This window comes from Stegodyphus dumicola, chromosome 3 (genome assembly GCF_044657685.1).
Source record: "Stegodyphus dumicola isolate Sdum_Otavi_A_Nest chromosome 3, ASM4465768v1".
NCBI lineage: Eukaryota > Metazoa > Arthropoda > Arachnida > Araneae > Eresidae > Stegodyphus > Stegodyphus dumicola.
The window spans coordinates 157,370,753-157,398,281 of record NC_140770.1 but is presented as its reverse complement, the minus strand read 5'-3'; positions in this window follow the sequence as shown (position 1 = coordinate 157,398,281).

Here is a 27,529-nt window from a genome sequence, read left to right as displayed (position 1 = left end):
TGAAATCTTTAATATTTTCAATCTGAATATAACCTTTTTCTACGGGATGCTGGAACGGGATCGCTTTAGCTTGAAAATCTTGAAACTGAGGATTGTTGGCTAACATATTTTTCCATTCCCGGCTCACGAGGTTTAACGTTCTCGGGTTATTTTCAACGATTTCGTCAATCCCCGCTTTTAAAATCGGCTGCGCAAGAATACGATCGATTAACTCTGAATATTCCATAGTTCCCCTTTATTATTATTTTATGGACTTCTAAACATCTCGGTCTGTTTCCTCAATTCTTTCGCGTACCGGTCAATGATTTCAATCGTTTGATTCATGCAATAGGTTAAGAATTCATCTTTAATGTAGGCTGTATGCGACCCCTGCCAATCTAACCCTCCTGTCAGAGTTTGTACGTCCCACTTGATGTATTGCAATAAAACATCGGTCCATTCTTTCACAGTCATATTGGATCGAATGCTTCGATCCACGAAATCCAATTTATTCAGCACGGATCTAATATATTCCTCCGACGAAAAAACGGTTTTTCCGTACACGACATCAAATCGTAATCGAAAATAGGACACGTATAATTGATAAAACAGGTCACTGAGCATTTTGAAATCGGACGATACGGAGGGAGAAGGGGTTGGTTCGGTTTTAATGTGTTCCAATTCCTTTTGCAAGTGGGCTTTTTCGTCCAGACATCGATCTAAAGCGTGTTTGGCATCTTGTAAATCCAATGACAGACCTCTTACATAGTCTTCGTCGACCGTCGATACGTGCTTTCGTTTATATTTCGAAGTATCGGACATTTCTACATCCTGCGGAGCTACGAGAGCTTTAGCCAGTTGGTTTTCTAAAGTTTGGTTTCAAGACCGAGACACTTCCAGTTGGTTTTGTAAATCTTTCACTTCCCGCTGTAATTCCTCTACTTGATCCGTAGGATACGTAATGGCCGGTACAGTAGTGGGTTCTTTCACTTCGGTAATGTGAGGACGTTCCTCCAACTGCCGTCGATACAGGTCTCGTTCCTGCTCGAAATATAAAATCACCGAATTCGCCAATTCTTCAATGGGATCCGGTATGTTCGGAAACTGGGCTCGAAGCGTGACAATTTGTGTATAAACGAGATCTTGAAATTATCGATGCTCGTGAATCACGTTTTGGAGTTGATGGACAACGGCTTGCGGCCAATCTTCTCTTTGATCACTAGGGTCATTCTGAAGGATCGTTTTTAGGAACGTGGTCAATTTCGTTTTGGCGTAGAGGAGGTACTCATTACATTTCGTATAATTACTTTCGACTTGATCGAGTTTCTGTTTCAATTCGAAAAGTTGTTTTTTGGTTTTACGGAGCTCGACTTCAAAATCGTTGTGATTCTCGACCTGTCGAGCCCATTCGATCATGCTCGACGCCAAATTATCGAATTGAACGACCGGTATTTCGGGAAAATGACCTTTCAGTTGCGCCAATTGCGTTTCGAGGGTCCTCTCTAGATTTTCTTTGAAATGGAATACTTTTTCGAGTTCCGAGAGAATCTGATCGTAATCCGTGGCCCCAAAATACGCATTCCATTTAGTCCGTATCAGAGTTACCAAATTCGTTTTCAGGACCTCCAGTTTCTTTTCCAAAGTGACGCGTTGCCGTTTTTCATGTTCTAGACTCTGCTGTAATTTTTTATGTTCTTGGCTACGATCCCGATGGAGTTGAGCTTGGATTTGTTGTAGGACCTCCTTCGCTTCGTTCTGGTTCTCAATCGATTGTTGAGGATCGTGCAATCGTTGCAAGAGGGTCGTGTCTTCCATCATGCTTTTAGAGGAAGAAGGGAGACTGTGAAGAACGGAATGAGCTAAATTGTCGGGCGTTAGCGATTAATTTAAAGCATTCCCGAGAAGTGTTAATTGGTTCAAAAGCTGGGTTTGCCAATTTTGTAAATACTGGATATACGTTTGAATTTGCTGGAAGAAAAATGTTTTCCAATCTTGGTTCGCACCTAAAGGTTTCCAAAATGAGGGGGGAAGGATCGTCTGTAAAAACGTCATAAACTGCGTTTCGTGGAACTCCTTCATTTGTTTAGCCATTTCGTCTGGAAGAATCGTCTCGATATGAGGATTTTTCTTTTGCAGCGTGTCAAGAACGCGTTGAATACCTTCCTGGAAATGTGTTTCGGACATGATTTTCCATTTTTGCAGGAGGTCAGTTCGTTCTTTCTGACCCTGCTCCAACTGCTTTTCGAATATCCGTTTTTCGTTTTGACAAAGGGTCAATTGTCCTTTCAGTTCCTCGTTCAATTGCTGGACGTGCTGTTTTTGTTCCGATTGATACGATGTTAAAAACTGGCCGAGGGTGTCTTGTAATTGCTCTAATTTAGATCGCGACGACTCGATCATGAGCTGCTGAGAAGGAGGCGATTCGAGCGGTAAAGTTTCAAGGACCGTAGTCGTAGAAGAAGGAGGAAGTTTCAATTGCTCGATCGTTTCTTGTAAAGCCATTTGCAAAGGGCAGATTAAACTTTCCGTTCGTTGCATCCATTCTTCAAGTCCTGTTTCGTAGCGTTGGTGGAGCATTTGCCATTCGTTCATCAAACGGTTTGGAAACTCGATATTATTATTATTATTATTCAATTGTTGTTGTTGTTGTTGTTGTTGTTCTACTATTTGCCTCTGCCATTGTATTGTTTCAGACTCGTGCGTTCGAATTTGTGTCTGTAAGGTTTCGTGATCTCGTTTCAATTGCTCCCACTGAGTTTGTAAGGTTTCGTGATTCCGTTTCAGCTGCTCCAACTCAGTCTGCAGGGTTTCTTTCTCCCATGTAAGGCGTTCCAATTGTCGCTGCAAATCCCCGACTGAATGCTCTTTTCCGAATCGAGCGGTATTCACATATTGTTCTTTTTCTGCTAGAAAATAACGCATTTCGTTCCGGTGCTCTTGTTGGAGCGTCTCGATTTGTTTCTCAAAGGCTTTCCGATCTGCCTCCAATTGAGTTTCCAAAGAAGCGATTTTGTTTTCCAGGTCCTGCGATTCCATCGGAACAATCTCTTCCAAATGCAAGCCCGAAATGCGAAACAAGAAATCGATGATGCTCGAACTCTTTTTATACAGTTGAGGATAGAGATGGAGTAAAGGTGGACTCAGGAGAAAAGCATCGATCACGTCGTCTCGAAGATTTTGTTTGAGACCATCAACGACATTTAAAGATATAAAAGTGGGATCGGACTGGTATTGAATAAGACATCGAACCAGTTCTCGTAACATTCTTTTCTTTTTGCTTTTTTTTAAATCATTAAAAGGTAGGCTACTTTGTTCAAATCGAGCAACATATATTGATATTTTTCTTCGGAGCGGGACGATAACCAAATCATGACTTCTTTCAAGTAGCGACGATTCTTTCTAAAGTGGGAAACGTATATTTTAAATCCTTCTCGGGTCCATAATTCATTATTTCGGTAAAACGGTAGCCAATAATTACATTGTTCACGATTCACGTCGAGGAACGTTTCATGATGGAATGACGCAATCATGGGCGAAACATACATCACTAAAGACATATTCAAAACGACAAACCAAACACCGGTTAATTTCGTGTCGTCAAAAGTAATTTCACAAGTATAAAAGTCCGATGGAATAGAATCCGTATGCAGGTAAGGTGGAAGGGAGCGTTTCCACAATTTATGAAGTTTGGCAGCCAATTGAGCACTCGCAGCTTGTCCCGTTAAATGTATGAAGTGGAGGATGAGCATGGGATGTAAATAGTGATACCAGTTGGACCACGATTCCCAGACGTGCGTATTTCGTTTGAAAAATCGGAGGCGCATGCAATGCTCTAACTGGAAAGGTTCTCTTTTTATGTAGGTCATCGTCACATCGCTTAAGGCGCGAAAAGCCATATTGCGAGGAAGTACTTTCCAGAACAAGGAAAACGGATTGATGGTAGAACAAACAAATAAAGTATTATTTTCATAGGAGACCTTGATAAAATCTCGAGAGGGAAATAAATTTTGTAAAAACTGATCGGTCGTATCTCTAGAGACGTTAATCCAACGAGGATCCTCTTTTGTTCCATGCACGCAAAAGACTAAAGACCCACGAGAAAACGGATAGTCTTTGTCTAAATTTTCTCCTTGGAAAATGAGTCGATTTTCACTGACCACGAGAATGCAAGGTGCTCGAACGAGACCCGGGCTAAAATGTTTCAAAGTATCGACATGGAAGATGGGTAGTTTGAAACGAACAGCTATAAAATAATATTGTCTATAAACATTTCCATACGCTTCCACATAATCCGAAACATTGTAATACTTTTCATTATCCATGACAGAGCTTACTTTATCTCGCCTTCTTCCTCGAAAGGAATAAGTCTACAGAGCCAACTTACACGCTTTATATATACATGAGAAATGACGTCATTCAAGGACATAAACAAGGACGTTTATGTCTAGAAAAGTAAAAGCTGGCTGGGAAAAATTTCTCAGATAATCTGAAATGTATATTTAAAAAAAAAAAAACTTTTTGTTAATTTTTATCATGTCTTTTAGACATGATAAAAATTAACTGTCCCCTCTTTTTGTCAGGGAAGGATGTCTCACTCTCTAAAAAATATACCTTGACCCATTCTTTTATTGGAGTTCTATTTTTAGAAAGGATGAGTCATGTTCTATTTTCCGAAAGTGTGAGACAACATTCCCAGACAAAAGGGGAAGGTAGTTAATTTTTATCATGTCTAAAGACATGATAAAAATTAACAAAAAGTTTTTTTTTTTTTTTTTTTTTTTTAATATCCACTTTAGAATTTTTTTCTGAGTTCTGGCTAGAAAGAACTCTGGTTTATCTATTTAAGATGTGCGAAACGAATTTCACTCTAAATCATTCTGTGCCGTGAATTCAACAGTATATAGGAACAGACTTTATGAAGGTAAAAGTGCTCAGTTTATTTATTATTTAGAGGAGCACGTGGAGATTTTATAGGATATTTACTTACAAAGCATTGCTTGTATTTTTTTAAGAAATATTAATCAAGTTAAAGATATATAATCATGTCGCAGAGCCTCCATTATTTAACAAGGATTAATTCGGTTGGAGATGCGCCCAACGATGCTTACATTTTCTACCAGATGTCGGGAGGAATCTTTTGCTGTAACCGAAAAGACTACGCACAATTTTCTCGATTTTATACTCGAACGTCTGCCGAAAATCTTTTTTTAACGATGGATCTTTGCTCGACGACCCATCATTCCCTTATCCTAGATATTGATATTAAAACCGAATGCGATGCATCCCTTCCTTCATCTATGCTCTACGATTATGTAGATTCTGTTATTCTCTCAACCTTAAAATTTTACTTTTTATCCCTTAAGCATTTTACTTTTATTGTGGCTGTTCGTCCAGGAGGTGGTATTCATGTCCATTTGCCGGAAATCTCGATCGCTCATGTTAATTATATTCAATTCTGCAGCCAACTTCAACCCCGGTTCTATCACGAAACATCTGAATTTATTTTCCAATTGGACGTTTTAGCGAATGCGACGCTTGTGAATTCCTCCAAGCCCTATACGAATAAATACGAACCCATGCTGATTATTTATGTAGACGAACAAACCACCTGGCGTTTAGATTTGACCAATCCCAATGCTTTCAGCATGCGATTGTTAGGCATTCAATCAAAATTTAAACGTCGCAAGGATAATACCAATTCCTTTTTTCGTAAACTGCTCCACCTCCAGCCAATGGATATTCAAAAAGAACTTTATGAATATATGATGCCTGTGGTGACACTGTACGATCCTTTGTATCGAGTATCGTATCCCACGCTTATTAGCAAAGATGAGGAAGCTGGACCCGACGATGAAAAAGTGGCTACGTTTGTGTATAAACTAAAAACCCCGATGTATATTTACAAAGGGAAGGATTTTGGAACCGAAGGTCATCATTGGTTAAAAACGTTTTACTTTATCAAGTTTAACGGGTTTGTGATTTCAGACTTTGAATCGAATAACCGGGCTCTAAAACGATGGTACCGGGAAAGTCAAAATTCTATCGTCATCGAAAACGATGTATTCCAGACGGTGAATCAAGCTCTCAAGTTAGACAATCCTAGTTTGCATTCCGATCCCAATCCCCTTCGTACGATTATGCAGTACAATCAAGGTTACTATTTTTTACCTGTCTTTTGTGCCTTGTGTCAACATTTACGAATGTCCTCCCATACACTCGCATCCCATTTGCGTACGATATTAGAATCTCACGAACTCATAGATTCTGTGGAAAAATCAACAGTAAAATTATAGATATCATTTCCCAAGATTTTACTCTCGACACGATCCTCTTTTGTGGTTCGAATCTCAATCCTAAAATTTACAAATTTAAAGATAAACTGGAAGATATTATCAAAACCATGAAAGGCGTTATTTTATATTCGGTGTCTGGAGATCAGCTCGTGGAACAAATTCATCGAATTCAAGAGCGATATTTTCCGATTCTCGTCATTACCATGCACAATTCCTGTAAGAAACCTCAACGCTATATGTGAAATAATATCCACGAGTACTGGCAAGAAGTGCCCCACCAGATAGAAATTCTAAATCTGATGAATGCCATCTGGTCCTCCATTCAGGCCTATGCTCGGAATCAGTTTGCCGATAAAACTAAAAACATGTGTCCTTTCACAGACATTATGAAACAGGTCAACATTAATTATGTGGTCTCGTCCATTCTGAGTCGAACCAACATTGATCGTAAAATCATTCAAATGGATCGACATAAATGGCATATTCGAACCCACGATGGGGTTCTGAATCTCTTGACGGGTCATGTAGGAGGGACGGTTCCGGAATTTTACCTATCCGATCGACGTCTGGGCATCAATTTTAGTCGACACGAGTTGATGCAATTTCGTCACGATCCGGATTTGATAGCCATCTATCGTTTATTAACCGACCGGAAATTTTTTCTACAATACCTGAAAAGCTGTTTTCTCGACCTCACGGACGATTTACTGGATACGCTGCGGGAAAAAGTGCGCGAGTTTCATGACAAACTAGAAACCAACCCGCTCATTCAAAGCATGCTTCATTTTTATGTGCACATGTGTAAATATACGTGTTTCGAATACGATCTGTTCATGTACCTTTTAGATGTCCTGGCCAGTCTTCTCATTGCGACCAATTACGGTCGCAAATTTTTTATTTTGAAAGGCAACACGCGCAATGGAAAAAGTAAATTCTTTCAAATGATCTCGAAGGTCTTTGGGGGCTATAGTCATGGTATTCGAGCCGTCAATTTACAAACGACGAGTGGTCAAGGACTATCAGCCCAACCCGAACTGGCCTCTTCGTTATTTTGTTGTCGAGTAGTGACTGTTGAAGAAATGTCGGGAAAATTAAACGAAAACCTCGTGAAAGAAATCACGGGTAATTCGACCACCAGTTTTCGGAATTTATACGAGCAAAATGTAGGAGCGATTCCCAGTGCCAAACTCATGGCTTCTACCAATACGTTCCCAGTGTGTACGGCCACAGAGGCGTTTAATGATCGCGTGGAAGCGATTCCTTTTGACGCCGTGTTTACGAATAATGCTCCATCCCTCACCTCAGAACAAGTGATGCAGGATCAATATTTACTTGAAACCAAAGATTCTATCGTCGAAGATTCCTATAAAGGTTTCTTTTTAATGATTTATCTGCATCTGGCCCACAATATTAACATGGAGGACGGCATGATCCGTTACCGTTCCGAACCTGAAATATTAGTAGAATTCAAAAAAGAATTTTTATCTTCGACCGATATTTTTACACAATTCAAACAGTATGCCGATGTACAAATCATTCCCGGTTCTGTTACGACTTTTAACGAACTGAAATCGGCCATTCGACAATTTTTGAAAACGATGCGCGACACCTCCATCCACGAAACGGAACTCATTATGCGTTTCAATGATGAATTTGGACATTTGAAACGGACCGAAATGGATTTCAGTTCCTTTTCAGCCGAAAATAATATTTCCTCGTCTTTGGATATAGTAGAACCCCTTCAGTTTGAAAATGCCGAATTGAATTCGTCTCTCAAACGAAAGCATGACGACGAAGAGGGAGAACACTCAACCACGAAACATTTAAAAGTGGACGATGAACCCATTGATCTGCCTCAGCATAAAAGACAAGTTATTTATTACGATAATGTTATCATCAAAAATCTGAAAAAAGACAAGAATTACTAACCTTTTTACATATGCATGAGGTAGGTTCCCAACATTTCATTGTGTAATGACTTGGAAAAAACAAAAGTTGACTGAAGAAAGCCAGATTTCAAGATGTTTCTTCTTCAAAAACACAGAATCATGTGAAGTGAAACTCGCAATGCTGAAATATATAAGTGAGAGTCCATTCTTAAAACATGGTGATGTCCGGTCGATCGAGTCGGGTTGGAAAAATTTCTAACAGCTGAGAAAAAATTCTAAAGATTAAAAAAAAAAAAAAAAAAAAAAAAATACCCCCCTTTTAGTCTGAAAATTGATGTCTTCAATTTTTCGAAAATTGAAGACATCAATTTCGGAAGAAAAAGGGTTTTTTTTTTTTTTTTTTTTTTTTTTTTTTTTTTTAAATCTTTAGAATTTTTTCTCAGCCAGCTTCGAGTCATTCTTTCTCTTCTCACTGACTATATATAAGAACGTTGTTCTTACAGTCCTGGTATTGACATTAACGTAGCTGCTAAAATAAAAGCCATTGTAGGTATTTCAGCTAAGCACAAACAGAGGCATGGAAACAACTTTTTAAGAATTTCTTCAACGGGTACCGTGGATTGATAAACGCAGTTTCCTGCAGCATCGCATTTGCGTTTATAATGTTCTGAGAGAAGATACTTGTACAGTTCAAAATAATTCCAGGGAATGAGGACTTTTCCACTACATGTTTTAGCAAAGTAGATTTCACCTTGGGCATCTTTCAGGACGTAAGGTTCTTCATTTTTCACTAAATAATATTCTTTCCCTCTAAAATCCACCGGGTATCGTTCTTTTCCGTCCGCGTATTTGGCCAGAACGAATTCGTTTTGAATTTGAATAACGAGGGATTTTTTACGTTGTAGAGGATATTTTTCATTTCCTTTGCGATCTTTGGCATAATATGGAAGGCCGTCTCGGATTTTAGCGAAAGGATCACCTTTGTAGGGATAGATTTCCCCCTTTTGGGAGTGAATGGCATACCTTTCATGACCATATTCACTTTTCACAAAGACTGGATCTTTTTTTCGATATTTGTAATATTCGCTACCATATCGATTCGGATAAAATTCCATTATATTGCTTTATCTTTTCAAAAATAAATTTCTCGTCTAATGATTTTATTTTTACTTTTCTTCGTGAGCATGTTTAGCTAATAAATATTGATGATATTTATTGCCGTGCATTAAATAATCCATTGTGATCCAAGTATATTTCGGATTCGCGAGTAGTGCGTAAAAATATAAGAGATAGATGCAAGTGATATGGTAATGAGCAGAATCTTTAGAAAAAAACTGACTGGCCATTTTGCGAATAGGGTCTAAGACTTCTTCATTCGATAAAATAAATTCTTCATCATTCCATTCCAGGGCATTAAACAGGGGCCGCTGATCGATTAAAAGATATAGGTGTCCATATTGCGACATATTATCTAACACGTGACGGATATGAGCAACGGCCTGTGATTTAAAATCTCGAACGAGTCGAGGCGTAATCTCAAAAAATAAATTCAGAAACCGGTACGTCGCTTGATAGTTTTCAAGTTGAGGATTTTGCCCAATCACGAATCGGATGAGTCGATCAATCGGTAATTGAATAGTTTTCAAAACAGAAATATCGTAATACTCTGCCATGCTTGTTTAATCTTTCGAACCGTAGAAGAAGAAAAAAAATTAAATTAAATTGAAAAAAAAATGAATCATTCAACCTTTCTTCCATGGCGAATCACCGAACGGTTCAATCGACAAATAGGTCCCTCCTTTCGATATATTGTTCTTATTTCCCATACTGCCACGTTTAATTTGGAAAGAGATTTAAAATCGACCTTGGGTCTTCAATCTTGGTCCTTAATACAATTTCTAGAAAAGTTTCGTCAACATCGAGTGGGTATAGAATATATAACTCTGTTCACTCGCAAGGATAAGATACGTCTAGGACCTATTGCAGTACAAGTATCAGAGCGGATTTGTCTCCAACAATTAAAGAAAAAATATGGAACTCAATCCATCCACTTAGTTGGAGCCACCTATCTAAAAGGCAAATTGAGAGATTTTCATGTGATAACCGTAGAGGATTTTAGATTCAATGTTCTCCTGAAACAAGATGACCGATAAAAATAAAACATGGAATCCTATATCGTTCTCAATTTCGAAGGTTTCGAATTGAATGGTGATCCTCTCGCCAAAGAAATCAATCTTTCTTATAATGATGACTTTTCCGACTATATTATTAAAGAAGTGGCTTATATCACCCATGATCGTTCCCAAGGCATTATCTACGTGGAACCACCCATACCGTGGTCTGAATTATCCTATTCCGCCAAACAAAGTGTATCGAGTGTTCATTTACCGTTAGCGGATATAACGCATGGCTTTTCATGGAATGAGGGTCATTTGCCGTACGATCAATTAAAACCGTTTCTCGTAGCTCTAACGGCAGGATATAAAAACGTTTACTGCCCTCATTATTGGAAAATTAATGTTTTGTACCAGATACTGGCCCGTCCTATTTATTTCAATTTCGTCTCCAAGAACAAGGAGGCGTTTCATACCGCGCCCATACCAATGAACTATGAATATTCATCGTTTTGTCCGAAACATATAGGTCGGACCAAATATTGTGCTTTCCAAGAAGCTTTGTTTTATTTTCATCGCCTTCAAGAGTACAAGAAAGAAACCTTTCCGTTTGTCACTCATAAATCTTTAGAAAAAAATGAAAAAGAAAGAGACTTACCTCCAACATTATCCAACACGTTATAGAATACTTTTTTTTTCCTTCCCCATGAATGAGTCAACTAGGATCTAGGTGGGTCCCTCTTCAACAGCACGTACACATTTGAAGCGAAACTCGAAATGCTTAAATAGATAAGGAAGAGTTCATTCCTAAAAAAAATGGTGATGACTTGTGAATCCAGTCGGCTGAAAAAAATTTCTCAGAGCTAAGAAAAAATTCTGTAAAAAAAAAAAAAAAAAAAAAAAAAAAAAAAAAAAAAAAAAAAAAAAAAAAACTTTTTGTTAATTTTTATCATGTCTTCTAGACATGATAAAAATTAACTATCCCCTTTTGTTTTCAATGATGTCTCACCATGTTTCTAAAAATACACCATGACTCATTTATTTCTTGGAATTTTATTTTTAGAAAGGGTGAGTCATGGTCTAATTTTCGAAAGGGTGAGACATCATTTTCCTAGACAAAAAGAGTAGATAGTTAATTTTTATCATGTCTAAAGGACATGATAAAAATTAACAAAAAGTTTTTTTTTTTTTTTTTTTTTTTTTTTTTTTTTTTTTTTTTCAGCTCTGAAAAATTTTTTCCAACCGACTGGATTGAAAAGACATCCCAATCTTTTTAAGAATGGATTGTTTCAGATATTTTTCTGTCTCTCACGACTTTAGTTTTTAAACAGTATATTAATGCAGATTAGGAACGCAAGTATCGCCAAGATACCTATCATAGAAAGAATGATTTTAGTCCAGTTCGTGGTGGATTGATGATTATTTTCGTCAGACTGTATCGGGTTGGCATATATTTTCTTTTTTCTTTTCTTCTTTTTCTCTTCCTCTTCCACTGGATCTTCCTGTCCTGGAAGACCGCTTTCCACTTTCTCGACCACTTTACCCTCCGAGTTATTATATATAACTTTATAGGGTTGGAATCCGCGTCGAGAAGCGCGTTTAGATCTCAAATTGGTCAAATAATCCATCGGTTTCGAATGCGATCGGTACAAGTAGCCTATCAAATTTTCGGGTTCAATTCTAGGGTCTCGTATAAACGCAGGCATCCAGGGCTTGTCATTTAAATTGGGAACAATGATGATTTGATCACACGTGATAGGGTATCCACTCGCAAAGATTTGTTCCTCACTCACTTTCTTGAACTGGACAATGTACTCGTTATTGTATCGATCGACCGGGTAGTAATATTAACCCAATTTATTTTGAGCGTACCGGTTTCCTAAAGGTTTTTGGGTAATGCGCTTATCGGCATGAATAATTTCCGGATAGATTTCATTATTCTCTGCATCTTTGGCGTATCGTTTCACGGCCGGATCTTTCATCAATTGATCGTACGATCCTTTGTCCGTCACTAAATATCGTTCGTTACCGTGTTGATCGACCGGGTAAATAATGACCCCGTTCTTATCATGAGCATAAAAGAATTCTTTCAGCCTCGTCACGGCGAATTGACCGCTATCCGGGTAAATTTCGCCTCCATCCGCTTTCCGCGCATACACTTGGTTCTGATCGGTATCTCTTCCAAAGATGACTTGCTGAGTGAAAGGGTGAAGGATTTGATAAAATTCATCGCCTGTAGCATTTTTAGGATAGATGGGTTTACCCTGAGAATTGATAGGATAGAACGGAATACCGTTTTTATCAAGGGCGTAAGACATGTATTCGGGCTTGTGTTCCGTATCGTCGGCGAACAAGGGATATTTTTCATTTCCTGTCTCATCTTTAGCATAATAATACCGCCCGTCGGCATCTCGAGCAATCATGTCGTTCCCAAACAAATCTTTGGGATACATCTCGGCCCCGGAATGCTCTTTGGCATAAATTTCTCGACCCTGGTACTTTAGAAAGACGGGCAAGTTATTGATTTTTCCATAATACTCCTGAAATTTTTTTTCTCCACCGATATATGCGGGTTTTTTAGCATAATGAGGAACTTTATATTTGTCTAGGGCATACAGTAGACTGGGATCGTCAGTGGTAATATATGTTTCAAATTCCCTTCGATCCTTTCTATATCGTTGATTTCCAAGATTGTCGACTGCATAATACTCATCTTTTGCCATCGAAGATCCTTTGGTAATCGTTTTGCTTTATTCGTCATTGTCGTCATGGTAAATTCTCGGATAATATTCGTCCAAGTTTTCATCTTTCGCATAAATGCCTCCTCCTAAAGCATCTAAGGCCGGTTCGTCCCTATTTCCAATTCGAATATACGTTTCGAGACCGTTGAGTTGCTTGGGATAGTATTCGTCCCCACTCGCTCTCTTAGCGTAATGAGGGGATCCATCGATGTTCCTAGCCGGCATTTCATTGTGCAAACGATCTCGAGAGTAAATTTCATCGTTGAATTCGTTGACGGGATAATATTCACCTAGCGTATTGTTTCGGAAATACATTTCGTCCTGATCCGGAGAGAGTTCAAACAGCGGTCGTTTTGTGACGAGATTAAACGGGTATTGGAATTTATTGTTCTCTAAGGGAATATAGATCCGTTGACCGTTGGAATCGAGAGGGGCATATTCGATAGGGAATTGATTGACATCAAGTTTTCGAGCATAGTAAGGCTTTTGATGCTCGTCTTTGGCAAAATAGGGTCGATGGTGCTCGTCTAAAGCATAGATTTGTTCTTTGGTCTGAGGATTTTCCGGATACCATTCTTTTCCTCCGTAGAACAGATACACCATTTTTCCGTTTTCCATGGGAAACATGGGTTCCCCATCACTATCAAATCCTTACACGGGACGGTTTTGGGCGTCGACGGGTAAAATAGAACGGTTCAGATGATCGACGGCATAGACAGGGGTTATTTTACCGGTGATGGGAGAGATTTGTTTTGCAAACACAATATTTCCATCGGGATCCAGCATATAAAATTCATCTCCTTGTCGATTCTTAGCATAAATCTCATTTCCGTCAGCCAATTTGGCATAGTGCTTATCTGATTTCATTCGATCGGGGTAGTATTCTTCGTAATTCAGGAGATCTCGCCTATGCCGACGAATTATTTCCTCATCCACGTCCATGGGAATATTGCCTACATTATCATTATTAGGAGGATTGTCATGGATTGGAGGAGGATGGTTAGATGGATTGCTTGGAGGGTGATTGTTAAGGGGGTTGTCAATGACTGGGTCTCCTACATGATTAGGAGGAGCTGCTTCCATTCGAAGCAATTTTCGTTCCGCTTTATCAGATTTGGATTTATCCCTTCGAACCATTTTTTTAATTAATATGAGTTACTTTATTATTATCTCTTCTCTTCTGACTCAGAACAAAGAAAACAAAAATATGGTATCGATCCTCTTATGGATTTTATTATTTCTCTTTATCCACCATCCCGTTTATAATGCTTACCAGAATATTACGTATCGGACCCTTTATTACGAGACATTAGGTCAAGAATAGAGAAGAAGAAGAAAAAAAACAAATGGATTCCTTAACATTAGGAACGCTTTTAGTCGCTGGAGCGTATACGTCCTTCGTGATCCTGTTTTGTCTCATTTTAACACAAAGCTGGTTCTTTCTCCTTTTCCTCCTCATCAACGGACTCATTTTTCTCTTTCTGGCTTTTGGATACATTCGCAAGCTGACGATTTTTACAACTTTCGGCGAATTGCTCGGCAGTTTGGTGCAAAACAAAGGCGTGGGAGATTGGTATTGCCGTTTTCGTCAATGGTGGTTTAAGTAAAGAGAATGGATGCTCAAACCTTTAAACGTTTAAAACGAACTTATTTAGAAGATGAACCGATCGTTTCGAACGAACTCCAAGAAAGCCAGGCTCGTGTTTCACCGTTCGTGGCTCATAAAATTCATGAACGTTTACACTTCAAAACCCCTTCTTCTCCACCTCCTCCTCCGGGTATTGACGTCACCTACTTTACGACCGCTTTCCGAGAAGAAGAGCCCCAACAACGATTAGATGAAGTCGTCGTCACCTATTTATTATTCATGGCCAATTTAATGAACCAAGATAAATGGGGACGGACGTTTCTACGACCTGGAGCTTGGGTAGGCGAATACAGTTGGATTCAACTCTTTAAATTGACCACGTACTGCGTCTTAACGCTCCTGTACCGTATTCGATGGAAGAGCGAATACTTTTTCTTTTTAGACAAAGCGGTGATTGAATTACTCCAGGGGAAAAGTCAGGCAATTCGAGACTTGATGACCCGGATCGGCATTTCCGTATCCCCACAACCTTTTTCAGCCGAAGATTATTTTCATCACATCAATTACCACAACACGTTGGTCTTTGGTCCTTATTACTGGCGGCTTTTACATTGGATGGCCGAAGCGTTTTCAGTTCAGGACGAGCAGGACGAGGATATTCGTCTCGCGAAAACTCTTTGGAGAGACTTTGTGACAGAATCTTTATATCGAACTCTCCGATGCGGGATTTGTGTGTATCATTACTTATCCAAACTCAAAACGTATAAAGAACGGTTTTTAGGCGAACACTTTGCCCACGTCTGGTTTCAATTTCATAATGAAGTGAATGCCAGTCTTCAAAAGCCACCTTATCCTGAATCGGAATTCCAGAAAGATCAAGAATATATGCGAGCTGCGTTAAAAAAATAAAGAATAAGAAGCATGGGATCTTTTCTGACTCGTCTCGGGAATCAAGTATGCGGAACAACCAGCATGGGTTCCATTCAAGATCTTTTCAAGAAATGTCAAGACGCACCCGTGACCGTTGTATTAGGTAATTTAGGAAGGCATCCTTCCCTCTTATCCTATCATTTGGAAACCCTTTTTGTTCGACATCATAAAACGGTTCATATTCTTCTCGACGATTCCAACGATTGGTTCGTCAGCGGGTTAGATCCGTCTTACGAATGCGACGGCACGCATTGCGATCTTCTCATCTGGATCGAACCGAATTTTGGAGACTCGGTGGTCAAACCAGCCTATGCCGATCGTCTCATTGTTTTCACGAGCCATCTTCATCTCAATTTATCTAATTGTCAGTTACTGAATTATCATTTAGGCGATCCCTACGACCTTCCTTCCAGTACCATGAAACCGTGGATTGAAGATGACGCTGAAATATATCCACACAATGAAGTGCTGTACCCAAGGAAATATCAAACTGGGAGATGGTGGAAGCAAGTCGAGAATGAAATGGATGTTGTCTTTCATTTGAAACTGTGTCGGACAGCTCAAGAATGTTATCTCAGCATGTTAAACGCTCTCGAGATTGTTGGAAAGTATCGTCCCGAAACCTGGCGATTCCTTCTTTCCGAATATATGAAAAAGTCATTGGCTTTAAATCTTCGGATGGGATTAAAGAAATGGGATGAATATCAGTCCCAATCCATTCCATCGGTTCGAGTCCAATCCCTACATCCGTCATCGGCTAATTTACTCAAACCCATCTATGGTCTCGATTCCTTTTTCCAGTCTCAATTAGTTTCCTCACTCTGGTTTTCTTCCTCAGGTTCGATTGATTCTGTTTCCTCCTCCTCTTCCTCCTCAGAAGTTTCCCAAGGTCCCAATAATTCATACATGAGTAAATCATCTAAATCAGCCTCATCGTCTGAAAACCTGATGCGATTTTCATAATCGTAAATTACATCATATAAAAAAGAACGTCGCAAAGGGAGAAACATAGAAATTAATTTCTGCAGGGCATCTTCAAACGGTTCTCGGCAGACAGGACACGTCAATGCTTTTTCTCTCCAAATGTCAATACATTTCGTGTGGAACTGATGTTGGCACGTTAAAGTAGAAATGGTTTCTACATCTTCGGCGATGAGTTCGTCTAAGCAAATTGGACAACATTCGGCCATTTTGTTTCTACTGTTTCTTCTTCTTATTATAAATATTTTTTTTGATTCAAAAACCTAATAAAAAAATTATAAATAAGTAAGAGTTCTTCATTATACCAAAAATAAAAGAAGCATCATGTCTCCCTCAAAAACTAGTAAATTAGTCTACTCTATTTATGAAAATCAATATGAAACTTGGTGTTTACAAATGCATAAAGATCTAAATCATACCGAAACACTTCAAGAATATCACCAATATCTTATCGATCAAAAACAACGTTCCGCGAAATATATTTCAAATGCTTTAAATGCTATTCGACGAAAATGGTTCTTACCTTCTGCAGATGAGGTGGTGGTCAAGAAACCTCGTCGTCGAAAACACCAACTTTTTACAGCAGAGCAGATGAATCAAATCCGTAATCACTGTCTCTCCAATTATGAAACAGATGAACTGTCGCTGATAGTCTTATTACTGTTAGAAACGGAATTGAGGATGATTCACATCTTGGGCTATATAAACGATGATCCAGAGAAACGAAAAGCGTTTGCGTCTAAATCTTTAGAAGTCTATAAGGATCCAAATCAGATAAAGTTATTCCAGTTTCTTTTCAATGCTCCTCCATCCAAACTATTTGGAAAAACTCATTACCAGTATTTATTTAATCTAAAGCGACGATTGTAGAAACAGTATAACATGAAAGGGGCTTCCTTCGAAATGCTGAAGCGGTCTCGATATCTCGTGAAAGCAAAGGCGAAAATGAATGAATCAGAACCCAGTGAGTGAAACTTATATATCGACTTATATATCGTTATCAACATCTCCAAAAAAAGAAAGTAAAACCGACCGACTGGTGGAAAATATTTCTCAAAAAAATCTAATGTGGTATAAAAAAAAAAAAAAAAACTTTTTGTTAATTTTTATCATGTCTTAGACATGATAAAAATTAACTCTACCCTCCTTTTTGTTTGGAATGATGTCAACATGTTGTCTAGACATATTTCTAAGTATAAATTTCCAAGAAAAGCATGATTCATTCTTAGAAATCTATTTTTAGAAAAGGTGACATCATTCAAAATAAAAAAAGAAGGTACAGTTAAGTTTTATCATGTCTAAAAGACGATAAAAATTAACAAAAAGTTTTTTTTTTTTTTTTTTTTTTTTTTTTTTTTTTTTTTTTTTTTTACTATCAAATTTTTTTTAGAAATATTTTTCAACAGTCGGTCGGTTTTACTTTTCCATTTGGAAATAGATCTGTTGATATAACAATGTATAGGAGATGGATCTGTTGATAACAAAATATTATACACCAGTCGTGAGTCTTACTTTTCCATTTTTGCGTACTGTATTTATTTTTATTTTAAGAATCATCTAATTCCTTCTACTTCGTCTTTGTCGTCTCATTTCTCTCCAAAATGCATTCGGTCGACCAAAATAAGGATTGACTTCCCGTTCTTCATCATCCGAGGTAGGTGAACTTTGTCTAGGTGTATCCATATAAGCATAATCTCCCACTAAATCTTCTCTTCTCTGTCTTCTGGGTCTCGTCTGACTGGTACTAGGCCCTGAAAAAATGAGACCATGGCCTCCTAGATCGACTAATTCTTCTTCGGGTCTTCGTCTTCGTCGTTGCCTTGGCGGTTCTTCCACCTCTGGTTCTTCCTCCTCCTCCTCTTCATCCGAATCTATTCTTAAATGTTCCATTTGCAATGTTCTGCTGGTGAAATAGAGCATATCATCCTGGCTGATAGGAGTCCGACAGGTCGGCATTTCTTTTTACCATACTCTCGAATCCATTTCTTTATACATTTAATATGAAAGGAATGCTCACAATCGAGATTGTAGACTTTATAGCGTTTCGTTTCTTTGAAGGCCTTCAGGCAAATTCCACAGATTTCTTCCTCTGCGTCTGCCATTTTTCCCAATGATTTACTTGATTATGACATATCCATCTCTTCGCCGTCTTCGTTTCTTCTTCCTCCTCCTCCTTGACATATTTCTTGACGAGAGGGAACTTGAGATTCATTCGTCGCTACATTGAGTAACATTCTCAATTCTTTTTCCATATACCCGTCGGAACATAAGAACAGTTTCACCATTTCCATCGTCCAGAAAATTTCTTCGTCGGATTTTTCAAATTCGCGTATTTTCAAGGCCACTTTCTGTACAAGACGGTAAAATTTTTTACCCGTCGCGATCGAACCTTTCACTAATCCTATACCTTTGAGCTTGGAAATAATAAACCCGGTCCCGAAAAGATATCCGAGGTACTCATCAATTTGGGTGGCTTTTTTCGTCATCTCTTCGTCTTCTTTCGGAACAAACAGGACGTAGGGGAAATTTTGTTTGAACGCAAACTGCTTTATTCGATCATCCGCTTTTCCTAGGAACACTTTCGCTAAAAAGGTTTCGATTCGACTCATTTTTTCAATAAATTCTAGTGATAAGGCATCGCACGTGCCGCCTTGTGGAATCTCTCGAAGGAGGTAGTAGAATTCTGTATTCCGATGGTACGTAATTTGAGAAGTGACCAGTTTTCGCAATTGCTGGGTCAAGAACGATTCTTTGAAGAAGAAGGGGCGACGACAAATGCGAACTCCAAACTCAAACACGAAATTCGCCACCACGTTGAGTTCGTTCCGGCATAAATTGCAATAAATCATGACGTGCACAAGATCAAATAGGGTCGTGTAAGGAGAATAACGAGCCCGAATTTGATTCGAGCCTTTCATTTCCAAACATAATTGATAAGCGGGATCCTTTTCAACATCCTTGGAAGTAGGAGGTAGAAGGACCGAAGCATCGTCGCCATCACATATTTTTACATAGGGAGCTAGGACTTTGTGATAATAACTTAAGAAATTGAAAGGTTGGTCCTCGTCTTGATGGCCATTTTCCATGAGCGATTTCATGTTGGTGAAAAGAGCGTGCAGAGCCGCTTTATCGACTTGGGAGTGATTCTCTTCCTTGGCGATTTTTTAAATATGCTGGGCGTATTCGTCCATGTATTCGATCATGAACCGTTCGAGCGATTCATAAGATTCAAAAGATTCGGCCTGGGATCGAAAAGGGGCATTCACGCATTGTAATAATCGAATCCCGTTTAATAAAATACGTAACGTGACGGACACATTACGGATCGGTAAAATACCAGGAATCCCTATGAGAGGAAATGTGCAGGGTACGTTCAAATCTCCCGTCCAATTCGCATATTCTCGAGCTAGACGAGCTGATAAGAACGGATCACTGTCATCAGGAAAGGACGCTTGTAAAATAAAAGCATACGCATCTTGAATTTGATCACATTCCGTGCACTGCAATTGACCATTGACACCTGCTACGATTTTATCGGGACCGTGACACGTTGAAATGAAATCAAGGAACATGGTAACCAAGATCCTACTTGTATTATTCTTATTCTTATCATGCCGTATACACCTATTGAAATAAGACGGGAAATTCGTCGTTCGTATTATGAACGAGGGCAAACGGTTCGTCAAATTGCTCGACACTTGAATGTCGCTCCTTCCACAGTTCAATATTGGATCTCCCGCTCCTCGGAAAATGAGGAGAACTATCAAACCAAACACAAATCCGGCCGACCTCGAGCCACGACCCAATAAATGGATCAACGTATTTTTGAAATGTCGACGGGTGATCCCTTTTTACCCGCGACGGATATTGGTCGTCGATTACAAGTGCCTTGCACCGCTCAAACGGTTCGTCGTCGATTAAAAGAAAAAGGATTAGTGTCGCGCATCCCAGTCCGAAAAGATTATTTGCGGGAGATTCATCGTCAACGACGCTACGACTTTGCTTCTCAGCGTGCGGAATCGACGGTTGACGATTGGTCCCGGATTATATTTTCCGATGAGAAAGTATTCAGTTCGATCGGGTACGGTCCTATTCGCGTATGGCGGCCTCGACAGGTCCTGCGTTATCAAGACGAACGTTATTTTTCTTCTGCGTTAGAAGGCCGTCAACGTTCCGTTCGTTTTAATCTCAGTGTCTGGATGTGCATGAGCGGAAAATTTCCCAACCAAATCCGTCGAATCGGGATCCAGCATTTAAATGCCGACTATTACCTCTCTAATATTTTAGAGCCGGTGCTTCTCGATCATAGTCAACCTCCCGATGTTTCTTTAAACCCTTTGATCACCGAACACTGTCTCTTGTTCATGCACGATCTCTCTCCGATCCATACGAGTTTACAATGGAGTTTACAATGGAATACACACAATGGATTCGAGAACATGAAATTCCTATGGTCGAAGACTGGCCTCCTAAAGGAGCCGATTTGAATCCCGTCGAAAATGTTTGGGCGGAATTAGAACGTCGATTAGCGAATCGGGTAGCTGGAAACCGATTGGAATTATGGGACTTGGTCCGCGATGCTTTTTATAGTTTGGAAGAAACTTATTTTGAAACATTAATCGCGTCCATGCCTCGACGAATTGCATCTGTCATAGAACACAGAGGAGGTTGGACAAAATACTAATCATCATCTATAAAAAAAGACACTTCATTTGGTTCTTCAATGAATATATTTATTGACACCATATTTCACTATTTGTTGCAGGGCGATCATAGCCATAAATCGATGACAATATTTCGTTCCACAATACCCACATTGCTGTGGACGACGAAAAGGTTTATAGCTTACTGTCCATACAGATTCAACACGGAGCAATTGATAAATTTTTTTTCGACAATGTTCATTCGCGACATACAGTCTTTGAATATGAAGTTTTCGCAGATTCTCATTCAATTGCTGAATCCATTTGGTATGCGGTCGATACGTTTTCATGTCTCTAGAGGCAAACCGGACACTGTTTGTCAGAGTGTATCCATCAGACGTGATGGCCAGCACACCTATGACACTCGGATGAATTTCAGTTCGATATTTCTTTTTTTTAGTAGAAGAAGTAGAATGAGATGAGGAGGGAAGATCTTCTTCGATTGTAGAACGCATGCGTGGTGGAGAGGATTGGTCCATTATTTCTGAATAATGAGAGGGAGAAGACGAAATGGGCGATAACGGCGGATTAAAATTCAGAGAAGGAATATCACGTGTTGGATTAGGTTTCTTCTTTTTGATCCTACGGCGGACAGGTGGAGGAGAAGGAGTTGGCGATATATCAGACCACGACGTAATATACTCATTCTCCGAAGAAACACATTCATATAAAGGCGAAGAAGGTTGCAAGTCCAAACAGGGTTCATCATCGTCTTCACACGTCATGATTAAGTCTCCCGTAGCCATCTGTTCTCGAACTATCTGCTCAAGAAAATGAGCCGCGATTCCTTCTGAAATCGTTTATATAGAGAAAGAGTGAGAGGGGGGAATGAAAGTAGGTAGGAGTAAAAAAGATAAGTCGTTGGGAAAAATATTTTTAGGTTTAGAAATTTTTTTCTTGGCTTTCAGAAACTTTTCCCAGCCAACTCGATGGACAAAACCATCCAATTTTTTAAGAACGGCCTATCGCTCATCTATTTAAGCATTCCAAGTTTCGCTTTAGTTCAATCCGTGTTTCCTTTTAGAATGAGTGTGTGCTCTCCAACATGGTTCTACCCTCTCTTCTCAAGAACCCCGTCCAGTGAAGAATTTAAGGATATCTCCTACCTATCTATCAAAGAAGCTACGCGTAAATTTAATAGAGTTGAATTCAATATGAGTTTTTCTAACAGTTTTCATCAATGGATATTCACAAAATTAATAATAAACGCGGAACCACCCGTTTTTTATGAACACAGATTAACGAAAAGAAATGCTTTACATTTCGCTATTTTGTTCTCAATGGATGATATCGTTAGGCAACTGATTCTTCTTGGATGCGACATGAACAAACATGATATTTTTGGTTTTACCCCTTTACACTATGCCTGTCAATTACGATGCAAACTCATCGTGGATATGTTGTTGCTTGCTGGTGCAAATGTCCGGTGTTGCGATCCCAAAACAGTTTTAGAACGCTGGCGAAAAAATGGGAAATTGGAAGAGGAAAATATGCGGTTACTCAATTATGCTGTTGAACCACGTATTCTTAGCCTGGAAAATTTATGTTACATAACTATTAGAAAACATATGAGGCATGTCAAAAGGAATGCTCATCATCTCGGATTACCTGACTTAATGGTAAGACGTCTCACCCTCGAAGAATGGTAATAATATTCTTTAAAATAAGATCCCTTAGCCACCCCGCATTTCACACTTGAAGAACCCATTCTATCTATTCTTTTTTTTAAATGTCTAGGGATGTCATCCGGCGCATTCTCTCCGCCAAAAAAAACGAGTTCCTCCCACCTACCCCAAAAAGAAGAAGAAGAAGAAATTTCCCATGAGTCTTTTCGAGAACCCTCCCCCTCTCTCTTCCTATATATAAAAGAAACCGAGAGAAAAGTTGTCTTTTCTTTTTTTTTCTATCTCGTCCTCAGGAGAGAGAGAAAACCAAATGCCATGGAGTGGTTACGGCGAGAGTCTTTTTCCCTCACGTTTTACTTGGGGTCGGGCACGCTCTATTTTCGAGGATCGGAACTCGTGACTTGCCTTTCCCAGCAAGGGACTTGGATGAGTCCGAAAGGTCAACGGACTATTCAGCAATGGATATCTCGAGCCCCTTTCCGCCCTTACCGATCCTTAACGACGGATCTCTGGATCGATACGTCGGACCGGCCCAGCCGGATTCTCCGCCATACCCCTTTTATCACCTTCGATTCCCTGGAAAGACTGCTCAACGATTTGGGTCCAGACGCTCTCCTCTTTTCGACCTAACTTCAGAGTGTGATGAGAGAACCTCTTCAAATCCAAGAAGATTCTCAGACCGGGGAAACTTATTTTAGTCCCGTGGAGAACAAGGTGATGGACTTTCAGTTTCAAAATTTATCGGAACTGTTTCAATGTGCTTTATGTTTTTATTTTTCTTAAAGAGTGGGGGGGGGGAAAGAAAAACTAAAAATTGTAGAATAATCATAAAAAATAATTTTGTTTTTCTTTAAAAAAAATATTGAGATAGTCCAATCTTGGGGAGGAGGTGGAAAATTCAAAACTATTATCTAAAACAGATGTGGCGGTCAGTCCATTTCGATCCACGGAGGAGGATATGTGTGAGATTCTCTGATCCATAGAGAGTTTCAGAAAAAAAACTGCGAAAGACCCCCCCCATCTCCAAAAAATTGGGTATTCAGGTTGAATGCACAGTACAGACTGATGGGAAGCCGAAACTCGAGTTTCTTAAATAGAAAAAAATAAGAGCTCCTTCTAGAAACAATTTTAGATGTCTTGTTTGGATGAGTGAGTCGACTGGGAAAAATTTCTCAGCGCTGTGGAAAAAAATTTTGAGTAAAAAAAAAAAAAAAAAAACTTTTGGTTAATTTTTATCATGTCTATTAACTCTCTCTTCTTTTTGTCTGGGAATGATGTCTCACCGTTTCGAAAAATAGAACATATCCCATTCTTGAAATTCTATTATTTTAGAAAGGATGATGAGTGATGGTCTATTTTTCGAAACGGTGAGACATCATTCGCAGACAAAAAGAAGAGAGAGTTAATTTTTATCATGTCTATAAGACATGATAAAAATTAACAAAAAGTTTTTTTTTTTTTTTTAATTCAGAAATTTTTCTCTGAGCTTTGCCAATTTTTTTCCCAGCCAGCTCCATCCATAAAACAACACCTCTCAAAATCTTTTCTCACTTATCTATTTAAACCACTCGAATTTTTGCTTCCAATGAGTCCAGGCATCTTGGCCTTTCTTTCACTCTGCTCTGAGAAAGATAGGATAGATTGTTTTGGGTGGACCGTCCTGTTGACGCTTCCGATTCATATAGAGAGCTATATATAGATAGGGTCCCTCCTAACTCCCTCTATTATGATTATTAGTCTTTTCTTTTTTTCCAAGAAATATACAAAGAATGATCCACTGTTTTTTTTCCGTTAATGAAAAAAAAAATGCTTCTAACTTCCGACTTCTTTTTAGTACCTCTTTAGGTGTCTCCTCCTTCTGGATCTTTTCCTTCTCCTCTCTTCCTCGCGAGCAGGGAATTGGAAATGCTGTTCAGGATGCAACGCTCGTAAAGGCTCCATTTTCTTCCTGGAGAGGGCGTCTACGGCAAACACCGTCTTGTCATGAAATTGGAGTTGGTAGTAAAGAGGTCCGTGAATAATGTACACGGAGCGAGCTCGCAGTCGATAGGGAATCATACGATACCCGTCGGCTTCTGATTCCATTTCCCATCCATAAAGACGGATAGAAGCTTCTCCGGTTTGAAGAATATGAACCCACTCGGGTGAAACGTAAAACAGTTTTAAAAAGGTTCCAGCATCGACGGCGATCACATTTTCCCATCGCAGATAAGCGTGTAAGCGAAAGGTTCCTGCCTCCATCATCGATTGGAAAGCAAAGTGCTTGAAAACTTCGATGGACGAAAAATAATGCAGGATTTTTCCATCGTAACAGGATAAATAGCACATGCTTTCTTGGACGATTTGTTCCATACGCTTCGGGTCCCGAAACCATTCTTCGAAACGGAAGAGAGGTTCCCATTGATCAGCTACTTCGAGATGACAGACGGGCGTGATTTCCACCAGGGTAGGTAGAACTGCAACGGCATCGGTCGACATTTTAGTTTTGCTTGGTTGGGAAGGAAGAACGAGAATGAACCCTGTAGGCAGAAAAACTCGGATCTATATAAACACTAGAGGAAAAAAGGCGGGGGGAAGGGAAGTTCTTCCTTCCTCCCAAAGAAAGAAAAGTGGGTGGAAAGAAAAAAATCATTTCACTCTCAGAAAAAAAAATTTTTTTTTCTTGTCAACATGTTGTCTAGACATGTTTCTAAAAATAGATTTCCAATAAAGGTTCATTCTTTTCTTAGAAATCTATTTTTAGAAAAAAACTGACAGATCCTTCACAACAAATTTCTTTTTTTCCCTCCCTCCAGCCAACTGGATGGGCAAGCGTTTCGGGTCAGATCAGTCCGTGCTGACATTATTTTTTTTAAATACAATGGAATTAGTATAGGAATGTAGTAGAATCTGACCCAAGGTTGAAAAGAAAATATCAAAATCAATACTCACTTCTTGACGATTTCGTTTTCCAAAAACCTGTCGAAGAATTCGTGATGGGTTATTCACTCTCTAGACCTGTCTGAAGGGAATTCAATCTAAGGTGAGCGCGCATTTACCTGACGCGAAACTCGGAATATCTGCATAAATAACAAAACGTCCATTCTTAAAAACTCATCGTCTAGTCCATTGAGTTGGTTGGGGGGGAGAAAAAAATTCTCAGAGCTCTGGAAAAAATTTCTGAGTAATGAAAAAAAAAAACTTTTTGTTAATTTTTATCATGTCTTATAGACATGATAAAAATTAACTGTCCCCTCTTTTTGTCAAGGAAGGATGTCTCACCGTTTCGAAAACGAAACCAAAACTCATCCTTCTCATGGCAATTATTCCAAGAATGAAGTCGTTCCAGATCCGCATTCAATTGCTGAATAAATTCCTTCGTATGTGTTTTCAGGTCTCTGGCTATAAACCGGACGCAGTTCGTAAGAGTATATCCATCAGAGGTGACAGCCAACACACCAACAATTTTTTGGTGGAGCTTGGTCTGTGAGGACTTCTTCTTTCTAGAGCGGTGATGAGTGGATAACGAGGGAGGAGAAGACAGTATTTCCAAAGAATGAGTTGGAGAAGGAGAAGACTTTTTCGGTACTCTAAAAACGGGTGAAAATGGTCCATAAAAAGTGGGTTCCGTATCTGGAATATCCTCAAAGGGATCTTCTTCACATGAAATGACTAAGTTATCCGTTGCCATGTGTTCGCTATCTTTTTACGAAACAGAATGAACTCCGATTTCTTTTTCAACCATTTATATACTAAGAGAGGGGGAATAAAATAGGTAGAGGTATCGAGATATCGTTGAAAAATATTTTTAAGAACTAGGAAAAAAAACTTTTTGTTAATTTTTATCATGTCTTTTAGACATGATAAAAATTAACTCTACCCTCCTTTTCGTTTTGAATGATGTCAACATGTTGTCTAGACATGTTTGTAAACAATAGACTTCCAAGAAAAACATGATCATTCTTAGAAATCTATTTTTAGGAAAGTGAGACATCATTCAAAACAAAAAGGAGGGTAGAGTTAATTTTTATCATGTGTAAAGACATGATAAAAATTAACAAAAAGTTTTTTTTTTTTAGTCCAAAGGGGCATTGTCCCCGAAGGACTATTAGTTTCGTTTGGGCGTTTTGCGTCGACAACCGTAGAATGTCCGATTCACTTTTCAAATTAACGCACTTACCCAGATCCACCCTCACCTCCTCCTCGCTCTCTTATCCTTAACCACTCTCTCCTCCTCCACGCTGTCTTATCCTCCTCCTCTCTCTTAACCTCCTCGCTCTCCCATCCTCCTCCACTCTCTCATCCTCCTCGCTCTCCCATCCTCCTCGCTTTCCCATCCTCCTCCATGCTGTAATCCTCCTCCTCTCTCTACTTATCCACACTCTCTCATCCTCCTCTCTCTTGTCCTCCATTTCCATATAGTTACCATTTCCCGTTGTATGAAACAATAGAATAGTAATCATTCTCAATAAAACGGTAGTCAAGCAACCGCAGTAAGAGGAAATCTTTGAAATAGATCTTAGTAAAAAAAACTATTATAAAAATCATTTGTATTGAAAAACAATTATCATATCATTAATCACAATCAAAGTCCTTCGGGGACAATGCCCCTTTGGACGTAATCCAAAATCTGAATTCTTTCAGATTTTTTTTTTTTTTTCAGCCGAGAATTTTTTCTACCCGATTCGATTGACAAGACATCCCAGT